This window comes from Oryctolagus cuniculus, chromosome 1 (assembly GCF_964237555.1).
Source record: "Oryctolagus cuniculus chromosome 1, mOryCun1.1, whole genome shotgun sequence".
NCBI lineage: Eukaryota > Metazoa > Chordata > Mammalia > Lagomorpha > Leporidae > Oryctolagus > Oryctolagus cuniculus.
Window position 1 is genome coordinate 43,294,553 of NC_091432.1, and position 19,113 is coordinate 43,313,665.

Consider the following 19,113-nt stretch of genomic DNA (forward strand, 5'->3'; position numbering starts at 1 on the left):
CTCAGCTGGGCACAGCTCCAGCCATCACAAACATCTAGGGAGTGAACCAGCAGATGGAAAACTTTTCTTTCTGTCTCTCCTTATCTCTGTCTTAACTCTACCTCTCAAGTAAATAAATAAATTAAAAAAAAAAAAAAACATAGCTGAACTCAAGGAAATCTGAGAACACAGGGGAAGACAGAATTAGGATAGTTGGTTTTGAATATTTAATATGATATAGGAGGTAAAATGAACTTGAGCTAACTAACCTCTCTGAGTACAGTCTTCCCTTTAATACAAAGGAAATAACATTACTACTCCATACTTTGCTGGACTCTATCTTTAAATATGCATTGAGCAAGTAGCAAAACAATGAAATGATTTCACTTGTTCTCATAATCTTCAGATGACACAAATATCAACAGGGGACTATTTATATCTTTTGGGCAAGGAAGAAGTGCCACTAATAAGGAGACAAGAGTACTCTAGGGATGATCACAGGTGATTGGTGAGCCATGCAACCTTTAATCTACAAAGGGCAGACATCTTTGTCTTCAGCAGTGATAAATCTAAAAGATCTGACAACAGTAGAAGATCAATAAGCATTTCTTAAATAGTAGATAGAATTGTGACCAGAAGTTCAGTGTAGTCATCTGATCGGCATCTCAAACAGATTTCAAAACAAAGCATCAGGAACCAAGGCACAAATCTATATATTGAGAGTCATTTAATTGTAAATAAGTTTCAAAGAGTGATTCCACACAAAATAGAAAGAAAAGGGTCAGTTTGGAAAGCAGCAATAAAAGTAATAAGAGCTAGAGCTGCAGAGAAGAAAGAGTGGATGGATGTGCTTGAGAGAAGTATTTAACAACACTATTAAATGCTGGATTGAGTGCGTACTATAATTTGTTCCCACCGAAATTCATGTTGAAATTTAGTTCCTATTGTAAAGGTTTTGAGAACTAGAAATGTATTTCAGGGTACATTTTATTGCAAATGAAAGCAGTTATTTTGTTTTTACTAGAGTGATACAAGATTTTATTGATTCCATTCTAGCCAGAAATGCTTTGCAACATAAACTTGCAATTTGGAATCTTGCTGAAGTCTCAATATGGCTAAAAGGTTAGGCTGAAAGATACATGTTTGAATGTTTTATAAATCTTTAAAATATTAGCTTTTCATATCCTGTGGGACTCAGATTTCAGGCAGTCCTTCTGAGAAGTATATACTCTGTCTGAAACGTCTCTATCTCAATTTTATAGACTTTTATGTTTCAGTGTCTGTCTAGTGTTCCTCTCACCAATGGTCTTTCAAAGAAGCTGGAATTTGTACAGATATTTGCTATTTTAAGAAAAGAAATATAATAGTCTTCAGAAAACAATTTTCAACAGGACTATTAAATTCAGAAGAGTTAGAAAACTTGTGTGTGTGTGTGTGTGTCAAATGAATAATTCAAAGTAACTGTACTGATAACTTACAAGACTGAAGCTTGAATCATTAAACATATCAGTATGCATTATAAATCTAAATAATTCATTTCCACAGTTAGGCCTTCCCCAAAAATATAGCTTTTAAAAGATTGCATAACATTTCAAACTCCATATAATAAATAATTAGTGGTGCTTTAATCTAAATTTGTCAATAATAAAAGAACAGTACTTTTGAGACTGCATACAACTTATGGATTGTTGCTTTCATGTGTCCAATTTAAAGACATGGGCAATGCTGAAAACTTTAGGAAGATGTTCGACATTTTCCATTATCTAAAATCACATCTGGGGGGCTGGTGTTGTGGCATAACAGGTAAAGTCACCGCTTGCAGTGCTAGAATTTCAAATGGCTGCTGGTTCTTCAGTTTGGAGGGTTTGAAAAATTACAGTCTAAATACCTCTTATACTCTGGTTGCAAATTATATACTTCCAACCCTTGTAGTCCATGAGGGAGATTTGGAAGGCAAAATGCACAAAAGACGATGTCCCTGCAACTCAGTCCTTGCTGCTCGCAATGCAGAAATGTAAAGTTTTTCTGAAGCTGCATTTCAGTGTCTGTACTCTTTTTGGTAGATATGAACCTGCAGAGAGACTTCCTTGTCTGGCTACCTAATAACTGACTGCATTAGAGGTAGTTGTAGGGGCTAGTGCTTTGGCTCATCAGGTTAAGCTGCTTCCTACAGCACTGGTATCCCATATGAGTGCCTGTTGGAGTCCTGGCTGCTCTACTTCCAATTCAACTCTCTGCTATGGTCTGGGAAAGCAGCAGAAGATGGCGCAAGTCTTTGGAGCCCCTGTGTCCACATAGGAGACCTGGAAGAAGCTCATGGCTCTTGGTTTCGAATTGGCCCAGCTCCCACCGTTGTGGCCATTTGAGGAATGAACTAGCAGCTGGAAGGCCTCTTTCTCTCTGCCTATGCCTCTTTGTAACTCTACCTTTCAAATAAACAAATAAATCCTTAAAAAAATAGAAAAAACCACATCTGCCATTTTCTGCTATTTCTAGGTCTTGAATTAATGTTAAATTATTTTTCTTAGCTTTAAAAAATAGGAAGACAAGAAATTTATCAGTTCTCATGTTCTTGTGTAGAGTAACATATAGAAGAACAGAAAGCAAATGCAGCCTTTCAACTCATTTGAATTCTCTGTAAAGATGAAGCAAAGCTCTTAGATATTTGTCCTACAAACTGAAATACTACTTTGGGAGAAACAGCTTGGACTCAGGTTATTTGACTGGTGACTTCTTACTATTCCAGAGTATTTCACTACTAAGCAAACCAGGTTCAGCACTTTTGCAGCATGCTGGACATACTCAATTGTCCACGGACTGAGTAAATGGATTAGTTCCCAATAACAAGAAAATAAAAATAAGGCTTTACAGTTATTGCAATTTATTTCTCATAAAAAAACTTTATAAACAGTAAAAATTGGAATATTCATACTTTTAGACAAAACCAGGTGTTCAAAAACTTCATGGAAAATGTGTATTGTGTTTTAACAACATTTTCCACAAAACTTTTTAAAGCTCCCTTGTATAAGACATGATTTCAATATTTTATATATATTTCTAGAACTATCCTATCATTACTTTTTCATATTTAGTGCTTTAGCACACTTACTATTAACATGGTAAACACTACATATGCACTTTGTAGTTGTTATCTTATTAGATCATTACAAGTCTAGTTAGACACTATTTTTAGCCTCATTTTTACTAATGACAAACTTGTTTATTTTACTGTTTTAGCAAACATTGTTCTCATTAGTGCTAGAAAATATACTAATCACTTTAGAAATATTAACTTGCTTTACTCTTAAAATAGCCCTCAAAGTTAGGAGCTATGATTATCCACAATTTTTGATTTTGGAAACAGGGTAAAAAGAATTAACTACTTCACCCAAGACCATACCACTTCTTACTAGTAGAGCAGGAATTTAAACCATTGTATTTTTACATCAAATCAACACCTAAGAATGATTAAGGTAATTGTCTGAGGAGACATAGTTAATAATTGAAAACTAAAAATTTAAACCAATATCTGTCTGTAGTATCACAATCAGTCAAGAGGAGTCCCTACTCTGGGTCATATATTAAAAAAATCCCTCTTTGATCCACCTCTCACTAAGCCACCTTCCATGCACTTGAACCCTATGCCCCACTTTCAGAACCTACTTACCATTGTCACTACAAGCATGCTTACTTCTACTTCTTGTGAACGGAATGTGCATGAAGACTAGAAATACAAGTGTAAACTAAAGACATACATGTATCTGAAAAGAATGCTTATGGTTCAGGATGCACCCAGAGATGGAAAAAAAATGGGTGGGCCCTAGTCAAAATGCCAGCAAACACATTTCAACAAGTTCAATATAGAGCTCCAAAAAATTTGTCTGTTCTACATTTGAATATGGCCTTCCATGTCATCATCAAAAATATTTATCAAAGTTAGACAACAGAATTACTTTATCAATGCTTTAGTTTACAACTTTAAGATATCTAGCCACATGACATGTGACCTACCTTTGAACTCTTACTAGGACTCGAAAATCATCCATTCCAGAAACACTCATTGTTAATTATTTTACAGTTCTGCTTCATTATATACACATTAAAATATGAGTATGAAAATGGAAGAGTACTGGATTCCAGCATTCCAATGAGAATAAAAAGAGTATCTGCACTTGTTTGTGCCTTATTCATCTTTTATTGGACAGATCATGGTAAATTTGGTTGCACAGAAAAATCGATGATATGCAAAGGATTTTAGAGCATGGAGATCCAAGAAGAGTAGACAGGAAACCACGAGGCAATTACTAAACTATTAGTGCCTCTGAAAATAGAAGGACTGGGGCTAGAGTGAGGTGAGAGGGACACTTGCAGTCCACAATTTAAAGAAGGACTCCCTTACATATTGAGACTTGGGAAACTCATTCTAGGTTTAGGTCTATAAATAGTCCTGGAGTCCCCCTGAGAGATTCCTTGAATCATTGCCTCTCAAATGCTGCTTTAAGCTGTTTGTGCTACTATAACAAATCAACTAAGAATAATAGGAAGTTCTTCCTCACAGTTATTGAGGTTGGTGCATCTAAGAATAAGGTGCCAATAAATGTGGCATCTAGTGAGGGCTGGTCTCTGCTTCTAAGATGTCACCTTGTTGCTTCTTCACATAATGGAAAGCAGAAGGCACAAGGGCCCACTTATATTCCCTCTAGTCCTCTTATCAGGTCAGCAGTCTCATGAGGTGACCCAGTCATCTCCCAAAGATCTCACCTCTTAATGTTATCACATTGAGCTGTTTACAGCACAATGAATTTGGAAGACAAGTACATTCAAACCAAAGCAGATGTTACCATGATTTTTGTGACCATTTATTTAGGTTGAGGGAATGCAATGATCTTAAGATTACACACTCTGACAAAATATTATTTGTAAAATTTGTTTATCAAAATGCCCTTGCTTCCCACAAATCTCTACAATAACTGTTTGTATGGATGACATCAGAACTTTTAGTAGATATTCCATCACATTTATAATCCATCTCATTCTAGACATTTTAGTAATAGTAAAGAATTAATGTGTCATTTTATCTGAAAAATATTTCAAATTGGTAACAAAATGTAATTTGAGAGGAAAGTCAAAATTACATTAGCTCAGAGTTTAGCAAGAATACGTGAATGATTGGAGCCAAACATACTGACTAGCCACAAAGCTAGTCAATTACATGAAGTCAAGCTGTCTTACTAGAGATAGATTTCCCAATTTTTTTAAAAAATAAGCTTTTCATTATCATTTAGTGTGTATCCATTTCAAAGAAATTATGCACATAGCCAGCCTGGTAGGATAAAGCCATACATTTTAGGAACAAAAAGCACTAATAAAAAAAGTCCAAAAATGCCTCATGGTCCACTGAAAAGTTTTCTATCGCATCACTTAAATAACTTTTCTATAAGACTATTTTTTTTTTAGTGAAGGTAGAATGGAAGTGCTGTTTAAATCTAGTTATGTAAAAATATCCCAAATTTTCAGGAAGAGTTGGAATGAGAAAATTAAGTAAGATTTCAGTCTTTTCTCTCTTTATATTCTATATTCCAGGTGTTCTGCTGTTACATAGTCCAGTTCAACTCCTCAGAGACGAATGCATACATCAGACTTTTTTAAGTCTTGGTCTTTGCAACAAGGGATCATCACTCATTTTTTAGTGGCAAGTCATGGGACACTTATATTATAATCCTCAAATCTCTTTTTTTAACAATGATAAGAAATTAAATTTCAGTTGCTATTCAATTCAGAGGAAAAGGAGAAACACAGGAACAAAGATCAGGAGAGATGGAAGAGAGAAAGGGACAGGAAAGAAGGCAATCACCAAAATTGCCCATACAACAAAAACATATAAATAAGAAGAATACAATCAATCATTTTGATAACTTGTCTACAATACCCAGAATTTGCATGTTTAAATAAAAATTAAATGTTATTCCTCTTTTAGTAAACACTGATTATAGACAAAAGAAAAGAGCCTGTGAATTATAACCAGAAAATTGAATTTTGTTATTCAAAAGAAATATTTAGATAGTGAAAGATTTGTAATATACTATTTTCTCTAAAATCATTCTTATTTATATTCCAGAATGGTTATTTGAAAAGTGAAAATTTATAACAAGATGCTACTTTCTAAAAATATATAATTCTGGGAAAGAGCAAATAAGTAAGGGAAGCAGCTGAGGCTCAGACCAGGGAGGTTGGCACCAGGCCCAGCAGACCAGGTGAGATGGGAAACCACGGATCCACAGAGCTGCAAATAGCAGTGGGAGAGCTGAGCAAACTGCTGTTGAAGTTCCATGAGGGAAAGAAGAAAAGGTATCAAGGAACAGAGAGGTTGGGCACCCCCCCTTCCCACCTCTCTCTCCCCTTTCCTCACCCAGACCTGCAGCCTGCTGAGAGAAGCCATTTTGTTTGTTTACATTTTCAAAGGTAAGCAGGGGACTGCTGCCTTTGCCTCCTGCACTCACCCCATAAATTGCATTGGCCACCTCACCACACCTTCCACCCAGGAATGAGGACGACAACATTTCAGAAGAATTTCTGTCCCACCACACAAGCTGTACAACAAGGAGAAGCCTTGAACATCAAAAAAATTGAGCTTGCCCCATCCACCACTGAGAAATGAGCCGGGCTACAGTAGGCAGGGATCCATGCTTCTAATTGCAATGTACAGACACACAGCAGCTCATAACAGAGGGAAACCTCACCACAAGAAAATCTCTACAGATTAGAGGTGCAGTTCATGAAGCAGGGTGATATAACCCTGAAGACACCAGAAATTAACACTGTGGTGACCCACAACTGGGAAGAAAAGAGCCAGTCACTCCAACAGACATGAACAACCTCCTGTAACCAAAAAACAAGAGGAAAGCTATAAAGCCCCACAGAGAATGTACACTGGATACCACCTCTACCCTGGAATACTGAATAGAGCACCCAGGCCACACCCAGCACACACTGCTTTGAACTCACTAAAAGTATAGACATCTCACTGAATCACAAAGAGAAAAGCAACCAGAGAGAATATTAAAATTACACAAATGCCAAAAAAAACGAAGGAAAAACTTTAAATAAAAATAAGGAAGTCAGTATGAACCCCTCAGGGGAACACTACAACTCTTCAATAAAAGAAGGTAAAGATGAAGAGATCGAGGATATGCCAAAAACAGAATTCAGAATATCAATTGTCAGATTAGTTAGAAACAATCAGAAGTAAATTCACTATCTAAATGAAAAGTTCTCCCAAGAATTTGAGGCATTAAAGAGAAGTCAGAATGAAATACTAGAAATGAAGAATTCAATAGATTAAATAAAAAATACAGTGGAAAGCCCTAACTACAGAATAGGTAAGACAAAAGAAAGAATATCAGAACCAGAAGTCAAATTTCTGGAAATATTACAGTCAGACAACAAAAAAGAAGAATATATTAGGAAACTAAAAAACACAGTTGGAGATCTACAAGATACTATCAAATAACCTAATACACAGATGCTGGGAGTTCCAGAAGGCATGGAAAGCAAGAAAGGTTAGAAGGCCTTCTTAATGAAATAATGGCAGACAATTTCCCCAATCTGAAAAAAGAGACATCCAAGTCCAGGAAGTACACAGAACTCCCAGCAGACATGACCAGAAAAGATCTTCACCACAACACATTGTAGTAAAACTCCCCACGGTAAAAAATAAAGAAAAGATCTTAAAATGTGCACAAAAGAAATGCCAAATCACATTCAGATGAAACTCAATTAGACTCACTGCAGACTTCTCATCAGAAACTCTGCAGGCAAGGTGAGAATGGTGAGATATATTACAAGTCCTAAGAGAAAAAAACTCTCAGCCCAAAATACTGTACCCTGTAAAGCTCTCATTTATGAATGAAGGAGAAATAAAGATCTTGCACAGCAAACAGAAATTGAAAGATTTGTAACTATTTGCCAGCCCTACAAAAAATGCTCAGGGATGTGCGAAACACAGAAACATAGAAACAGAAACATCACTACGAAAGAAAATGAATGCAGAAATTGACCCAGTAAAAATACAAAGGTAACCCAAAGTAAAAAACAGAAATATTTATGGAAAAATGGCAGGGCAAAGTAGGTACTTAATAATCACCCTCAGAATCAACCCTTAAGACTTCCTGGTCTGGCTGAAAGGCTTGTGAGAGCATTTCAGGTATGGAAAACCAAGACACTGTGGCAAAAAATATCCTACATGAAGGACATCTGTGAGACCTCAGTGGAAAGAAAGGGCCATCAAAGAAAGATGTACTTTTCTCTGAAAGGAGGCAAGAACATCCACTTTGCTAATAGCCGTGTCTAAAGAGATTGTGTATTCAAAAGGCTTCCATAGCCTTTGCAGCTCATGTCAAGAGCCTCAGCTAATCACTGATGTCATATATAAGAGTGTTAATTATTAAATTAACAACAGGAGTCACTGTGCACTTACTTCCCATGCTGGACCTCTGTCCTCGATGAGTTGTATAATGAGAATTAACTGTAAAATTTATTCTCAAACAGTTTGTGTGTGTGTGTGCAAATTGTTGAAACCTTTATTTAGCATAGTGCTGGTCTTCTGTGTATAAAGCTAATTGAAAATGAATCTTAATAGAGAAAGGGACTGGGAATGGGAGAGGGAGGAAGTGGTGGGGTGGGAGTGGGGGTGGGAAGATGAGTATGGTGGGAAGAATCACTATATTCCTGAAGTTGTACTTACGAAATTTTTACTCATTAAATAAAAGGTTTCTAAGGGGGGGGGAACAAAAAAGAAAAAGAAATATACATAAAAAGTTCTGAAGAGTTTGACCAACTTCTTTTCCCCACAAAATCAAGCAAGTTGAGATTTAGTATCATTGATAGCAAATCCAAAGTGTTGGTAGGTAAACGCTAGTTAAGTAGACATTGTGAGAGTCTGTATTCATGAATCATTAGTCCAAACAGATTGCCCTTCCAGGGTGATATCTCACACTTTGGGGTGACATAAATTCTTTTGAATGGCTATAATTGAAAGGCATCTTATTATTCTTGGAGAGAAGAGAATAGTTGAAAAGGTCATGTATTTTTTTTTTAATTCTTTCTTCCCTTCTTCCTTCCTTCCTCCCTCCCTCCCTTCCTTCCTTCATTAATTTTCTTTCTTTCTTTGCAAAGAATCATTTTTTAAAATATTTGGAGTATTTGGAAGAATTTTCTGACTTGCATTCTTAAGCAGCAAATGAAATACAGGTTGAGGAATCCCTTGCCAAAATGTTTGAAAATAAGTGTTTTTGGATTTCAGTTGTTTTTTCAGGTTTTAGAAAATTTGCATGTACACATTGAGAAATCTTTAGATAGCACTCAAAATTAAAATCAGAGATCATGTTTATAACTTAAACACCTAGCTGCAAAGTAATGTTATACAATATTTTTATTTTGTACTCATTTTTATTGTAATCTGCCACATGAAGTCAGGTGTCAAATTTTCCACCACTCAAAATTTTTTGATTTTGGTGCATTTTGGATTTCACATTTTGGACTAGAAATGCCTAATCCACAATAGCAATATGTTTGATAGTCTAACAGTTGGTTTTTGGAAACATGTTCACAACATCAAATTCAAAACATGATGGACCCCACCCCCTTCTCATTAACTGTTGCCTGTTGAATTCTCTTAATTTCATTGGTGAATTCCAATAATTTCATGTGGTCTTGGAACCACCTACAATTTGAATATTTTCCCATGAACTCAAGAATTTAATCCTCAGTCTTTTGTCTGTGGAAACTTGATATAAACATGATGTTTAAAGGTGGGAACGGGGCTGACTCTGTGGATTAACAGGTAGCCACCGTCTGCAGTGCCGGCATCCTATATGGATGCCAGGTCAGGTTCTGGCTGCTCCACTTCCAATCCAGCTTTCTTTTATGGCCTGGGAAAGCAGTAAAGGATGGCCCAAGTCCTTGGGCCCCTGCACCCATGTGAGAGACTCTGAAGAAACTCCTGGCTAATGGCTTCTGATCAGCACAGCTCCAACTGTTGAGGCCAATCAGGGGGTGAACCAGTGAATGGAAGACCTGTCTCTCTCTGCCTCTCCTTCTCTCTCTGTGTAACTCTGACTTTCAAATAAATAAATACATCTTTAAAAAAATGGTGAGAACATTTGGCAGATGATTAAAATGGATTAGGTTTTCTGGGTGGATCCTCCATGGTTGAATTATTATAGCTTTATAAAGAGTGGGATCATACACGTAGACAGACACATGTGCTCCTTCTAACCCACTGTTGCTCTGCACCCGTACATCACTGTGCTTGCAAGAACCGCTTCACCAGATGATGCCCATGGATCCTGAATCTCCAGAACTGTGAGCCAAACAAATATTTTCTGTTTATAAGTTAGGTGGTCTCAATCAATTTGGATATTGGCTTAATTTCCTCATACTTAAAGCAGGGTTTAGTCACCCTTAACACAATTTGAAATTCTTCAGTCTCCCTTGTGTCTTAATGGAGATTATCCAAATAGCTGCCTTATTTAACAACCTACTGGTGACCACCTCTGAGGCAGATATAACCTGCTTGACTTGTCCTCTGAACTAATAATTCCCACAGACTGCACTGATAAGATACAGTGAGTATCTCTCAGTAACAGTATGACTCCATGGAACCACAGGCTTGCTTGCTGTAAACCCACCAACTGGAACTCCCTGAGTAAAACCTGCTTGAGTAGTGTCACAGACCTTAACAAGGGCTTCACCTCATGGGTTCATATCTCTCTCTCTCTCTCTCTCTCTTTCTCTCTCTCTCTCTCTCCCTCTCCCTCTCCCTCCTTCTCCTTCTGCCTCTCTCTGTCCCTTCTAGTTGGACATATTACCTGTCCATCTTTCCGAGTGGCCTTTGTTGGCACCATTTTCCCCTCATTCATGTCTCTTCTGATGGACAACCGTACCTAACTTTTCTGCCAGTCAAGGCTCTCCTAGAGAGTGGCTGTCTTGGCAGAAATAAACGGCACACAGGTCACACAAGAACCACAAGGGTGTCTGCCACTGTAAATAGGATTCCTGTAAGAAGGACACCTCATCCCATGTTGGACCATTAGATATTAGGCCATTTATCAGGGTAAAGAACATTGGAAACATTCATGGCAAAACACACAAGCTTTTAATCAGGGCAGGGCTACAATTTAAAGCCACTTTTTCCCAAGATAAACCTCAAGAACAAATCAGATAGAAAATGTACCCGAATGTACAATAGCTCACATCAACATCATTCAACTAAATGTATACATACCTAGTAGTTTGGTGCTGGGTGCAACAATAAATATGATATAGTCTCACCTCCTAGGAGCTTATAACTTATGTTTCCAATGACCCTATTGACAGATTTAAATATATTTATATCAGAAGCAAAAAGTTACCATGAATCATTAAGCCCATGTTCTACATGGAAATGGGAAGGTATTGACTCTGAGAGTGATTCTTGGACCTGTGTCCACTGATTTCAATTTTGCTTTCATAGTCAAATTCATTAAAGTTAATAATCACAGTATCCAATATATGTGTTCCACTAGCAGATTCAAAAGTCACCCTTATAGCACAATTAAACAAATATCACAGAACCAGAAAGCAAGTTATTATGTGTCTAAATCTGGATTCTGGAATGATTTAGTGTCCTAAATCATTAGATTTACAACAAAAATAACATATAACAAAAGCTTGCTTGTTTCAGTCAACACTCAAGTATTTTTATTTTTGTTTTGTATTTTTTTTTTGGGTAAGAGGAAAGGGCTTATTTCAAGAAGTCAGCAGTCTTGGGGCATTTTAACTCACTGAAATATGATAAAAACATTAGGAGGTAGGTCATTTAAGCAGGTAAGCACTTTGTTCTGTTCAGCAGTTATCAGTTCTCCTACATTTAGTTCAATTATGTGTTCATTCAATAAATGCTGACTAAGCCACTACTCTGGAGAGGGTACTGTATTGATTACTGAGGACACAACAAAGAAGTTTGAGGGTGCTTCCGAAAATTCATGGAAGCATGCAATTTAAAGATAAGTTTATTTTGGTGCAAAAAAATCTTGAAATCCATGCATAGGTTTTTCATAATACATGTTTTTATGAATGCTTTGAAGACACCTTTTATATTACATTCAATCACAGAGTATATTATAATGGAAGAGAAGATCAAATAAGTCAATGGCCACAGGAGACTTCCAATAGATGTGTGCAGAGAACTGAGTGTCACACAGAGGGGCATTGAACTCAGACCAGGAGGGTCTTGCAAGACTTTCGAGTATGAGAGACATTCACATTGAATTCTGAAGGGCTAAGGAGGAGTTAACTAGAGAAAAAAATTGACAGTTAGGACATGGAGTGAGTGTGTGTGTTTGTGTGAATGCATACAGCAGATAGCATTCCAGCCAAAGGAAACTATGTGTCAGAATAATTTTATTATATATCAGCAAAATTTTTGACTTGTTACAAAAGTGTTATTTTTGTGAGATGGAACCTTCAAAGAGCTGATGGGTGGGGTGATTAGTTAGTGGGAGAGTCTCTGTCACTGCTCAGCAGCCATACATCAAAGATGTTAGTTTTTTCCATGCTTATCTAGTTGACTGTAAATCTTATTTTGAGCTAAAATATGTTTTATGACTTGATGAAAAGCACAATAATAGAAGTTGAGATTATTGACTTAGTAAGTGAGTACACATCTAGGAAATACAACTGTTGGAGAGAAATTGAGAGAAGAGAGTAAAGAGGAAAAGGGTAGACATAAATTATGTGGAAATAGAGGATGCTCTCTAATTATTTATGATTTGAGGGTTATGTAAAGTCTTGCAATACACTAATCTTGCAGACTCTTTTAAGAGTCAGTTCTACTCTCCAGCTTGTTAGGGTATAAATGGCTTTAGTTTAAATAAATTAATTCTTTTCTTGTTTCTTTTCACTAAGAGCAGATATAGATATACTCTTGATGTTAAGTAGACAAAACACATTACTTTGTATAATAATCTACATTAATTTTTACTTAATTCATCCATGAACAGTTTTCTTTCACGCAGAGAACCTATAAGTAGGATTAGAGCATCATATAGGATCATACCATGAGTGTTACAGAGACATTGCGCCATTCATCCAGGCAGTTCAGGCTAATGCCAACATAGCACTCCCTGTGCACCTACAATAGCTCTTGGTTTTCCCTGTCATCCTTTCTTAGTTTGTCAGGGTTACAATCAGACCAGTCTGACTTCTCAAGTCTGAGACTATGATTCTCTCCATGACTCCCACAGCAGGAGACATTTCAAATTTATGTAAGAGGACCCTAAAATTAACTGTGGGGTCAGAAAACAACCCACTCACTCATCACTTCATAGAGACCAGCAGTACAATCACATTCTAAACAGAAAGCTCTGCAGCAATAATTTCCTTGTTCTCAATTAAATCTTAGAAGTGGGTAAAGGAGTTCATGTGTTGCGAAGGTTTCTTCTCCATTCCTATTCTAAAATATATATAGATACAGGGAATTGATTTGGTACCATACTTAACTTTTGTATCCTCAAAATATCTAAATTTGTTTCAATAATTCCTTCCTAACATAAATTTGGCATTAAATACAAGTCACATGTATTTAAACATTTATCTTAGAAATCTCTAATTTAGTAAGCTATTAGGCAATATTAAAATTAGTAAAATAAAATATTTTCAATGTATTTTTAAACATCATCACTTATTTCTTGACCTGTTTTGCTTTTTATCTAGTAGGATAAATAACAATACCCAAACATTGTTGGGAATCAAGAGAATGAGACTTTTATAAAGGAAAAATGTTATTAAAAGAATCAAAACTGGAAGAACCCCAATAAATCATTTTTATCCATTTTATTGTAACTGAGCTAAAACACTCTTATAATAGTGAAGAATGGTCATTATTTAACATCATCATATGATTGAACGTAATCACAATCTAAAAGTGCCTTTGAAGTATTTAAGTAGTAAAACTATAGCCATTGGTGCAAGTGTTGTGGCATAGCAGATTAAGCCACTACCTGCAAAGCTGGCTTCCCATATACCTTCTGGTTCAAGTTCTGGCTGCTCCACTTTGGATCCACTTCCTTGCTAATGAGTCTGGGAAATCAGCACAAGATGGGCCAGGCGCTTGGGCCCCTGCAGCTATGTGGAAGACCAGGGTAGAGTTCCAGGCTCCTGCTTCAGCCTGGCCCCAGACCTAGTTGTTGCAGCCACTAGGGGACTGAACCAGTGGATGAAAGATCTAACTCTCCTCCTCTGTCTCTCCTTCTGTCTAACTCATTCTTCAAAATAAATAAGTAAATTGCTTTTAAAGGAAACACTACAGCCATTAAGAACTTGTAATTTTATTAAACAGGTAGTATAGTCCAAACTGAAAAATAGAGCTTCTTCCTTTTAAAAATTCATAATCCTTTAAGTAAATCCTGGAGAAAAGATTGTTTTGTAGTTCAGAATTTTTATTATTTTCAAGCAGTAGCAAAGTACATAACCCAGTTTTACATTATAATCCATAATACATGGAAGCAATATTCCCTAATCCAGACCATTAATACAATGAAAGATGTGATTAGTTTGAATAAGTGGGACAAATGGAAGCCAAGTCTAGAATCACATCAGTTCATTTCTGGATTGTCATGAAGTAAGTTATAAAAACCTTAATTGTCTGAGACCCATAGATTTCAAAAATTATGGACATATATTTGTAAATATGAGAGCTAGAAAACCTCAGAAGCATGAAAATGTCATGTAAAATGAAATTATTCTCCACTAATAACAGTTTGAACACTGAAAGAAGCTTAAATCTCCTTGCCAATAAAATAGAAAATGGTTATTTCTCTTTTTAAAGGGAACTACAAACAAGTGCACAGGATGACATAGGATTAGAATAGAAAGGGACATGCAAAAGACAATAGGCAAAATCTAGAAACCTAAAAGAGATATCATTTTGTTTACTTTTGTGAATGGATTTCATCAATTGCTTAGAAAAGAATGACTGAAAATTAAAATTACTATCCAACTCTAATGTCATAGTTTTGTATGATTATGTATGAGTATTTCTAAGTTAATTATTTAGTAACCACACACTTCATCTACATTGTGAGTTGAAATTATCATTAGTAAGCATGGGTTTAACATTTTTGTGTTCATTTTGATCATACAGAGTTCTCAGTTTGCAGCTGTTTTATGGCAGAGAAAACAGATTTAGTCATAGAATTCTGTAATGAGTGATGCCTAATGTCCTGCCAAACTTCCTCCATGTGTATTCCGCTACTTCATATGCATAAAATGTAAGATCATATGTACAATTTAATACTTACCTAGCCATAAGGTAATTTCTATCATATACAATTCAAAAGGCATTGATGTTCAAAATAAATACATGTTTATTAGAGATTCCAGTAATAGATATAAAAAATTAAGAATACAAAACTTGGGTGTAGAAGATGTAAATAAACCATCATTAACTCATTCTCCTAATTTCTACTTGTTGAATTCTTTTCTTTAGTGAAGATTAAGCCTGTGATTATAAAGTACATTGAAAATATGTCTTCACAAAAATTAAAAGGAAAAAAGAAAGAAGGAAGGAGAGATAAGGCAGGGAGGGTGGGAAGTATCATTATGTGCTTAAAATTGTGTATATGAAATACATGAAATCTGTTCTCTTTACATAAATAAAAATAAGAAATAAGAAACACTATTAACTAAGTACAAAAACTTGGCCAGGAGCTCACAAGTAGGTTGACAATAAATTTTATTTATTTACTTGTTAAAGATAAATTTATTTTAAGCCAGAATTACAGAGTAAAAGAGACCAAGAAGAAAGGAGAGAGAGAGAGGGAGTGAAACAGAGGGAGCGAGTTTTCCATCTGCTAGTTCACTTCTCATTGCAGCCAAATGGGGGTGAACCAGCAGATGGAAGACCTCTCTCTCCCTCTCTCTCTTTCTCTGTGTGTGTAACTGACTGTCAAATAAATAAATCAAGTGCATTATCATAGCACACTGTTCTTGCTAGGGATTTCTATTTATTTATTTACAAATCTGCAGTACTTCGGTATAAAATAATAATGAAGAATTGCTATAGGAAGTCACTGGTAAACCAGGATTTTAGAAGAGTATCATTATTAAGAATAAGCCTAAATTGGATAAAAAGTTACTTTTTTCTAAATATTTAACTATTAAAATTGAAGTAATATAACACACATAGTTAACAGCATCACAGTTATTTTTAAATCTGAGAAAAATTAGCTTTTTTTAATTTAAAAAATCCTATTAATTTTTTCTAGAAAATAAAACTCTTCACAGATCCTGACTTATCTTTCTCATTGCTAGTGTAAAAAACACATACGTCACTGCATGACATTGTGCCTGTAACTATATATATGCAAATTTAAAGGAAATAACATTGCTCACTGTCATAAAATGTCTTGGTTTCCTCTGGTAATGGTTATAAACACTGTCAGATTCTATGTAACCATAAATTAGAAGACAAAGATTCAAAAAGGATGCACACTGCATTACAGCGGAAAAGAAAATAATGTATGCAAGAATCATTTACACTCATGTTGCCTGAGAAATAATTGGCAGTTTAATTAATTTTTCTTTACTCTTAAGCAAGTATTTCTTCTCTTAAATCAGCAGTAGCACAAGCCACATATATCCACAGTATACTTGTCATCAGCTTTTATTTCAAAAATGCATGGCAGATGATAAATTAAAGTATTTCCCTTGGCCTGAAACAAGGTAGTTCACAACAGTGTCTGGCACATGAACACTTCTAGCTCCAAACTAAGATATCTATATTTTTTTCCCCAATAGTAGACTCCTACTGAGCATAAGAATTTTTTTTTTTTTTATTTTTGGTCTGCGGCTGCCCTTCACATTGCAGACTTTCCAGCATTCCTAAACCCTACCTACCCAATGCCAGTGGCATCCCTAATCATTTAGGAAATCAGAAGGTCTTCAAAAAGTTCATAGAAAATATACACTAAAAGAGATGCATAGATTTCATTTTTATACCAAAATGAACATATTCCATTTCTCCACAAGCTTTTTGAAGCATCCTTAGGTACCTTCAAAGATTTCCTAAATACTTCCAGATGATTATAAGATTACCATTGAAAAATATCATCCCATGGTGAGTCTAGTTAAAACAAAGAGCTATTATAATTGAAATATTAATCATAATGAGGCTCCATTTGATCAAAAGTTGATGAAACTTGACCGGCGCCGCAGCTCACTAGGCTAATCCTCCACTTTGCTGCGCCGGCACACCAGGTTCTAGTCCCTGTCAGGGCGCCAGATACTGTCCTGGTTGCCCCTCTTCCAGGCCAGCTCTCTGCTGTGGCCAGGGACTGCAGTGGAGGAGGGCCCAAGTACCTGGGCTCTGCACCCCATGGGAGACCAGGATAAGTACCTGGCTCCTGCCATCGGATTAGCGCGGTGCACCAGCGGCAGCGCTGGCCGTGGCGGCCATTGGAGGGTGAACCAACGGCAAAGGAAGACCTTTCTCTCTGTCTCTCTCTCTCACTGTCCACTCTGCCTGTCAAAAAAAAAAAAAAAGTTGATGAAACTTAACATTAGGCGTAAACATCTATCAAGACTTTTGATAACCAAGGAACTGTTGCTGATCAACATTCTAACATGCTTCCTTTTGAGTTGACCAAAACTTCAACTTCAGTGAGATTATAAAGCATCCCTGACTCATTAGTCATTGATCCTATTGCTTCTCCAGTTTACTTCCTACCACTGAATCAGCTACCTGTAGGAATTCAGGAATGCAAAATGTATATGCCTCTCCTCTGCATGGAAGAGATGACAAACTATTCAATTCAGCAACAATTTTCAACTAAACAATATGACTCCTCTTCATTCTTTTCCCAGCTCTATTCCAAGTAGTTAGAATTAGATGAGCCAAAAAAAAAAAAAAAAAATCATGAGATGAAATTTGTTTGTTATCGTTCATGTAGATCAAGAATAATATGCTAGCTATTGATGACATTAAAACCTAGAAATCTCTGCACAAAAAAAGTTTCTGCAGATGTAGGCATTCTGAAATCACCACAATGAGAATAAAGGACACCAAAAGCTTTACTCTCTGGCAGGTGTGTGTTCAGTTACCCAGCCCACTCTAGAATCTTTCAGAAAGTTCGTTTACATCAAAGTTGCCAAGAAAGTGGATGTTCCTTTCCCAAATAAGTTAGAGTAAACACAACTCATTCTATCTCTCATGTGTTTTCAATTATTAAATGTGTACAGAATGCATGAAGCAGTTATGGTAGACTGAAAATTAAACAGTAATAAGAACATTGAGGAAGATTGGTATTTTAAATACTACAGAACTACAGGTAAGTTTACCATTTTCCCCATTTGGTCATCTCTATTCTGGATGTAACAAACCCTTCAATCTGGATGTAACAAAACATGAAACTGAGCAATCCTGTGGACAGAAGGCGCTCTATAAGAAACTTCTGTTTCTGGCTCTAGGAGCTAGATTGGCTTTCATAGCACTTGGGTGGGGGTGGGGCACAGGGGAAAATTCCTTATTTGTTTTCTTTGACTTCTCATATTCTGAGTACCAGGGGCTCCTACAACAATAATGGTGACAATGGGACAAGCAAGGTTAAGTCTCTAGGAAAAGGGAAACCTCCTCTTATATCAAAGGAGTTAGTATTTGAAAGGCTGGTTCAATCCTTCCATTTCTTTTTTTCTTTCTTTTATTATTTTATTTACTAGAGAGAGAAAGAGGGAGAGAGAGAGAGGGAGAGATATCATTCTTCCATCCCTGGTTCATTCCCCAAATGGTAGTAGCATCCAGGGTTAGGCCAGGCCAAAACCAGGAGCAAGGAGTTCCATCTGGGTCTCCCAAATGGATGCAGAGGCCCAATGACCTGGGCCATCCTCTGCTGCCTTTGCAGGTACATCAGCAGGGAGCTAGATTGGAAGTGGAGTAACCAGAACTCAAACCAGCACCCACATTGTTATGCCACAATGCCAGCCCTTTCTTCCTTCTCTCCTCTCCTCTCCTCTCCTCTCCTCTCCTCTGCTCTCCTCTTCTCTCCACTTCCCTTCCTTCCCCTCTTTTGCCTTCCCCTCCCCTCCCCTTCCCTCTACTCC